Genomic DNA, 7,474 nt, shown 5'->3' on the forward strand with positions numbered 1-7,474 from the left:
TCCAATTTATACCAGGCACTATCACCACTCTCGTCTTCGCTTCTATACTCCATACATTTTTCCCAAACTTTACGAGGTGGATTTGATCTGATCCAGAACCAAGCTGATGCATGTTTTGTTATTGTACCACCATTCGTTGCTTGACATCCTTTGTGACAATAAACATCTCTTCCACCACGTGGTCCATAACATGCACAACACTGAAATATGCGTACCATGAGAAAATACTGTAGTTTAGCCTTTTACCTTTATAAGGGCTGCTTTCCACTCTCGCTTTTTTGCACGCATGTGCGTAAAGGTTTAAATTTTTCAAATTTTTGTTATTAAACATATAGGTCAACAAATGCATTATTTATTAATGATTTATTCACTTTTTTTTTTAAAGATCACTTATGTAAGCATTAAGACTTTTACGTGCGTGTACGTCCGTATGAAAAACGCGACAATGGAAAACAGCCTTAAATCTAATTTTTTGTGACTCGAAGCTGATAAATCCAGCAATTGCTGCAAATTTTCATTGAAAAACGTATATAAGTTTTAAAATCTCTGTCTGTATTCACAATACCACATTTTTGTGCTCGTATAATTAATACTTCATTATTCAAGCGATCCTGCATAATAAGCGGTGTTTTTAGTCGCGTCGTCTAGCGACAACGACCAATAGGTTCGGCTTGGTTATTTTTGATATTTTTATTATTTTCCTCTCTGGTCTCAGCCGGGCGTTGCTAGCTGCAGGCCTTATCATCCTAATCGGGGACCTGCGCACAGGTAAGTTGCTAGGCTACGGTTAACCGAGTTTCTATAATTGGCTCTATTATTATGTCACGTCTCTTATTCACTTTGGGCATACTTCATTTCACCTTCAAAGCGATATAAAAGAATCAAGAAAGCGATCAAAATATATGTTGAACCAAAGTTGATTATCTTGAATTCGCTGAATACTCTGATCAAACTGAATAAAATCACAATACAATCTCACGAGATCTCACTATATAGTATCACTTGAAAACTCTATTATACAGTTGTGTCAATGGATAGCCTTGCGAAGTGCTGCAATCTGCCTTACGAAATGCTAATTTTCCGTATCACACGACCTTAACGCCTAGAAGGCGTCTTGTTATTCATTAGATAGTGTAATCGTCTGCTGATTGGCTGAAAATGTACGGATAATTTCAGGTAACCGCGCTATTTTTCAGCGGACATTGTGTTATCTGTCGGTGCCCGTGGGAAATTCGCGCCGGGGCTTGTCCTCTCTTTTACATAAAATTTACAATGGCTGCAAGCACGGGTGCTCATTTTACATCAGTTTCAAGGCATGAGATGGAAAAATTATTCGCTAATAAAGGTTCGAAAAACAGGAAGAAGTCTGCAAAGTACTATTTTTGAAAACTGAATGTAACCATTTAAATCGACTAATAAATTTGTTTTGAATATTTACAATTTGTTTCTGCTCATGTGCTTGTTTTTCAAAATCCAATGAATAATAAAACAATTATTGAATTCGGCTTTCGCTTGATATCCAGAATAATTTACGCCTCGGTCAATGTTATCGTGCTCAGCCTCATCCAATAATTGTTTATAATTCGTGTGCTCGACACCAAACAACAATATTCAATATATCAAATTTTGAGGCGAAACTCAGTGCTTGATTGTCAATAGAAAGATCGTTTTTACTCGTCCTGATCCAATGACTTACTGCGTGATATATAGGGAAAATGGTGATGAAGATAAACTTTGTTTGCCCCAATTTGCTCTCCTTTTATTACAAATAAAATAATAAGGAACAGGAGCATGCAAATATAAAAATAAATATACAATATATTTACAAGAGTCGTGCGTTTTAATAGTGATGGGACGCCATTTTGCACGAAAAGGGCGAATCCTCTCAGTCGTACTGGAATAAATTTATGTGTTAAAAGCCATCCATACCTACCTTGTTTTTCTCGCACCCAAAGAATGCGGTTGAACCCCCACTTGGTGTTGAAATGTTTCTCCGGACGAGATAACTGAAACGTTAAATAAGTTATTAAAAAAAATTAAACTTCCTTATGTTTTTTTATATAATGATTAATTAACAAGACTTAAAAATTCACATTTTGCACCTTATCTATGAATTATTACGAACAGTACCTGAATCCCCCTGAGTAATCAAGTTGGAATGGAAATATCGGATGAAAAGCAAACCCATTTGGACATGGTTTTTGCAAACAAAGATTCATCATGGTCTATTAAAATATGGAAGAAAACATGGTTATCAAGTAACGTATACCGTGTAAAGGATCGCACACAGTAATAACAGAACGTTGCAGTAACGGAGAGTATTTAAGATTAGTGACGTTACGCGGGATTAGAGACGATTGGCTTCAAGTGGGACATACTTATTTTGTATTTGAAGTTAAAAAATGGCTATAAAATGATTGTTGAGTGTACAACCTCTCTGCCCCGACAAATACGCCAATCACAGCCGTGCTAAGATGTATATAATTCCCGAGCCAGGGCGGAGCACCGTGCCTGGGTACTAATTCCATCCGGAGATTAGGAGATACACCGGGGTATTGTGACAGAACATAGTGGAATCCAAAGTTGTCAAATTCTATGTCATCGCCGTTGGATGGTTCTGTTAGTTGCTCATGCCCGAAATTTAAATGAGTTGAAACCGTTAATCAGCAACTTTCTGATTGGCTGAGTCAGAATTTTTTTATTTCAATAATGAAAGGAATGTTTTTAAGAATAGACGCCAAAAACCGAAAAATACTAAATAAAATGGGAAAAACAATAACCGATCCAATGGAAAGTGTGCTATGAAGCAGTGAAAGGCTTTTACACCATAGCTTTAACTTCGTAAATTATTTTTTAAACGTAAATTTATATTTGTAAACTATCGTTTCAAGTCAAAGCTTTTGTACTGTTTTGATGTTTTATCTGAAGCCCCAAATGTTGAAATTTATACAGTTATCTAAGAAAAACGGGTGACATCAACTTCAATGTTGTGACTATATTTTGCACCAAATGATAAAAATATTGAGTCATTTCATAAAATTATAGTGATATCCCTTAAGCACTTGTAAGTGCTTTGTTATATTGAAACCAAAACATAATGTTGCACAAAAATTTTATGTATGTAGCTTTGAAATATAACAAACAAGCCTTCTCACGCCTTAATTTGCATGCAGCAAACTATTAAACCTCTTACAAACAATATAGTTATATACTGTGAGATGTAATTTTTTGTAAAAGTTTAATGTCACATTTACTCCGGCAAAAGCAGAATTAAAATCGGCCGCGGAGATTCGTCCAAGGAAATTTCGTTAAGTTGCTAAATGCTATAACTATAAGGCACAACATTTTTTCTTCACTTCCAAGTGTTTTCTGAAACCTTTTTGTATTAGTTAAAAGTTGAATTTCATCGCTTGACAAGCTTGAAGAACGTTGTTTTTTAGTTTTCGGCTCCATAGCGGTTATATTTTATAATAGAAATTTGCAGGCGACAAGTTTTCACTTTTTCATTTGCATTCATTTAACGTCATGTGAATGAATGAACCAATCACATTTAAAATACCCAGCACCTATATAACAATACCCAGTGTAAAACCTCAAAGTTCATATGTAGCATGTGCGATGCAGAGTTGAAAAAACTTACCCAACCAGTTTTTGCCAAGGGATGGGAGTATGGTCCAAATGTTGAGCAAGAGAAATCTTTCGAAACAATTTCATCTCTGATCAGATCTTTTACATAAGAAACATCTCCAACACCAGGAAAGTCACTGGGACATCCTCCTTGATCAACGATCATCAAATTTTTCAGTTGGCGTTTGTTCTTGAAACGAAATGCCCTAAAAGTAAACATAGACCGTCATACGTTGAAAAAACACTGGAAAAGAAATGCTCCGACTATGTAGCAAAATTATGGTGAAAGTGCTACCCTAAAGACAGGTTATGCTGAATGTTAGAAATATACAATAATTCTCCCCAAGATGGTCATCCTAAATGGGGTCGTAAATCCTCGAGATGGTCATTGTGTACGTCATTTTTTTTTCTTTATTTATTTACATTTATGTTTTTTTATATCATAAAACGTGCATGTACCCGTGTGTAACCGTATCTTGTGTGATTCACGAAAGAGGGCGGGTCAGTCGGTGGTATATATTTTGCCTTAAACATGGGAGCTCTTTCCAAAACCCGAGACAGAATGCAGCTTGTGACGATATGCATGGGCGAGGCTACATGGGGACCCAAACATTCATTGGTAGACATTTTGGCGGGTTTTGTGTTAAGGAATCTCATTGGTTTCGTTTAATTGCCCTATAGGCCGCGCGTTAAGACCATATGGAGTCAACAAATGAGTGATGACATGCCAGAGTTGGACTTTGAATTCAAGATAGGAAGAAATCTCACGACTTTTCACCTGGCTACTTGATCCATTGACTTAACTTTATAATGCATTGGGCATGCATAAATTTGCGTATTCAGTGCATAATATTCAAGTTGACTCATTCAAGAGAGATGTAAGAGTGTTGTTTAATTTTGACTTATCCACCGTTTAAGCTAAATACGGGCTTGATACAACCGCCCCCAGGAAGATATTTTTTGATTTGCATGCGGGTAAATTATAGGAAAATTCAACAAGCCCTCGCACAATCTGGTGGAAGGATAAATATTTCGTTCCCTTTTCTGTAAAAAAATCCTTTAATAAGGAAAAAAGGGTACTTGTCTAGCTTCATTTCATCTGAGACCTTCTCAAATTAACACACATAGTCAGAGATGTTCTAACTCTCGCAATGTGAAAAATGAACAGACTAGTGTTGTTCGCGGAATCACACTTTAGAACAACTTATATTTACCAGTGAGCCTTTGTATTTTCCATATCATCGTCTGAAGCAACTTGAATTCTGAAATCCAGAACAGAAACATCGCCAAACTCACTTGACCAGTGTGGATCACCAAATGGTTGAACAGTTTCATTATTTGATGGGACGCCCCATGTTACAGTGCCATTTATGTAACCAAACAATATATACCCACCACCATCTGTTGTCATGTCACAGTAGACCTGGGTGGAACCGTGAAAAGGATACATGTAGCTAATACTATATAGTTGGTGAAACAAATCATCGTTGGACCACCTAATAGGGGGTTATTAGACTGTGAATCGTTTCAATCAGCATAGGTTCATACAAGGTTTGCATTGGGCAGGAATACATACCTTTATGACCACGAAAAGTTAAAAGTTACCTTTTTTGGTTTTCCTGCATTGAAATCTACCCAATAATATCCATCTTTCGATTTTGTGTTCTTGTTTAAAATATCCAGGCAGTCGTAACCAGGATTAAAAAATTCTCCAGGTGGTTTCGAATCTATTATAAATATTTTGAAACTGAAATATTTTATCACAGGTAGAAAATAAAGTATTTGCATTTCAGTACAACGACGCTCGATAATCGACAACAACGGTAACGTTTTCTACTTTGTAGTTTGTTTTACTTACTGTCAGTCGTCTTCCAACTAAAAACTTCATCATTCTCAGTACAAACTAATATGGTATCTCTGTTCTCTCGATCTTTTATTAGTATCTGTTCGCCATGATTTGATTTTGAACAGCTTCCGGGATCATGAGTTTTTCGGACTGTCAACATCTTAAAGAAATTATTGGGTTTTGAAATAAATAACTAAAAGAGCCCCAAAAACTTTTTTCACATCTTTCGAAACTGATTGGAAACAGGAAAATCGTAGGAATGTACTAAATTATCTGTGTTGAATATGATATAGTCTTCTTTACGTGCTTTCGTTAACGGTTAAACACAGTAACACCAGCTTCTGAAAGATTAGAGTATTCATTGGTATGGTACACGGTAATTCAACATTCATCCGCTTTCTTGTCGGGTTACTTTCATTTCCCTCTAGTCCATTAAGACGTAGGTAATTCTATATATAGTTGCCTTTCGTTTTGATTTGGGCTTAAAACAAAACACGAAAAAATACCTGTGCGTTGAATAAAGAGAGCAAGAACAATGCTGCAGTAACAATTGCAAATTTAAGCATCTGAAATGAAGTTATTGTATATAAGCATCATGTGAAATACTTTAGCTTGATGATGTGCTAACTCTCCTGATTTCAAACTGTTACACAATATTCATCAAAAGATGACCAGTTACTAATTTACCATAAAACGCAATAAAGTTACACCACAGATTTTGCTACATGTAGCTACAATTTTTTGTATGCTTTTGTAATTGTAAATCGCAGCCAAAGACGTAACTGTAATTATAAACCGTAGCCGTATCAAATTGTTCATTTCAGACTGGCAGCCAAAGAATTTCTCATGTTTCTTAATAATTATATATTGAACCCTGGTCGCACTTCTTGTATTTTTAAACTATACGAGAGTGTGTTTGTCTGCATTTAATTTGTTTTATATTAGTAACACTTTTTTCAACTCACACCATCTGTAAAATTGTAATTCACAGCAGTCAATCAATATTAAGTAGTCAGTTCTCAATTTTCTCATATTTCAATGACATTGACTCTCAAGGCTGGTTTTCATTTTTCGTCGTAATTGTTCGTCAACATGTCAAGATGGTTCTTATATTAGAATGCTGCAGTGCAGTCAACAATTACAATTTTCATACAGAGTATTAGTATATCGAACAATTTCCCTCAACAGTATTTCGTTTAAAATGACTTGTTCACGACAATTACGACTGAATCAAACCTAGTAGGAAAACTAAATGAAAATTCCATCGCACGGCGAAATACTAAACGTCAAACTACTTGACCTCGCTTCAGTTCCGTATAGAATCCTTTGGTATTCTCCTCTTCAACACGGGGATTTAGGTGGCCAAGTTGTATTTCTATTCAGAAATAATTAGAAATCAAGAGTCCTGTTTATTATATTATATACTTTCTGCGAACGAGAGGGTAGTGAAATTTAATACATTTTGCAGTGAACCAAATATTTTTAGTCATAAGTAAGTTTATCAATACGGGAACCTTTAGCGTGGAAATAAAATATTGCAATCATGGGAGATAGCTTTTGACAATGATTTCGCACAATTAAGGTCGTCAATATGTTATTATGTGAGTAAATTTTCTTCGTAAAAACAGCCAGACGATGCCGATCGTCTATTATTGGTGACATGTGACTTATATGATAAGAAAGCAAAGCTTTAGTTTGATATCTAGGTTAACAAAATAAGATTTACCTCAACTTCTATTAGCAGAACGAAAATGATCGATAAACACCAAAGATTCCACGCAAAAACAAAATGAAAGTGACCAGTGCGATGCTTTTGAATAATGTCTCTTGAAATTCTATATTTGCGTTTTTGCAGATAGAAATTTAAAACTCTTCTATTCGCCAATCTCTTTATTAAAACAATCACGATTTACGGACGACGAGTGATTAATTCAGTCATCACATTGACACGAGAGTTAAATCAATTCAGATTGATTGAACTTTAGTCCGTCAATATGAAAT

Source organism: Dendronephthya gigantea, unplaced genomic scaffold (assembly GCF_004324835.1).
Source record: "Dendronephthya gigantea isolate DGI-Jeju-01 unplaced genomic scaffold, DenGig_1.0 000037F, whole genome shotgun sequence".
Classification (NCBI taxonomy): Eukaryota; Metazoa; Cnidaria; class Anthozoa; order Malacalcyonacea; family Nephtheidae; genus Dendronephthya; species Dendronephthya gigantea.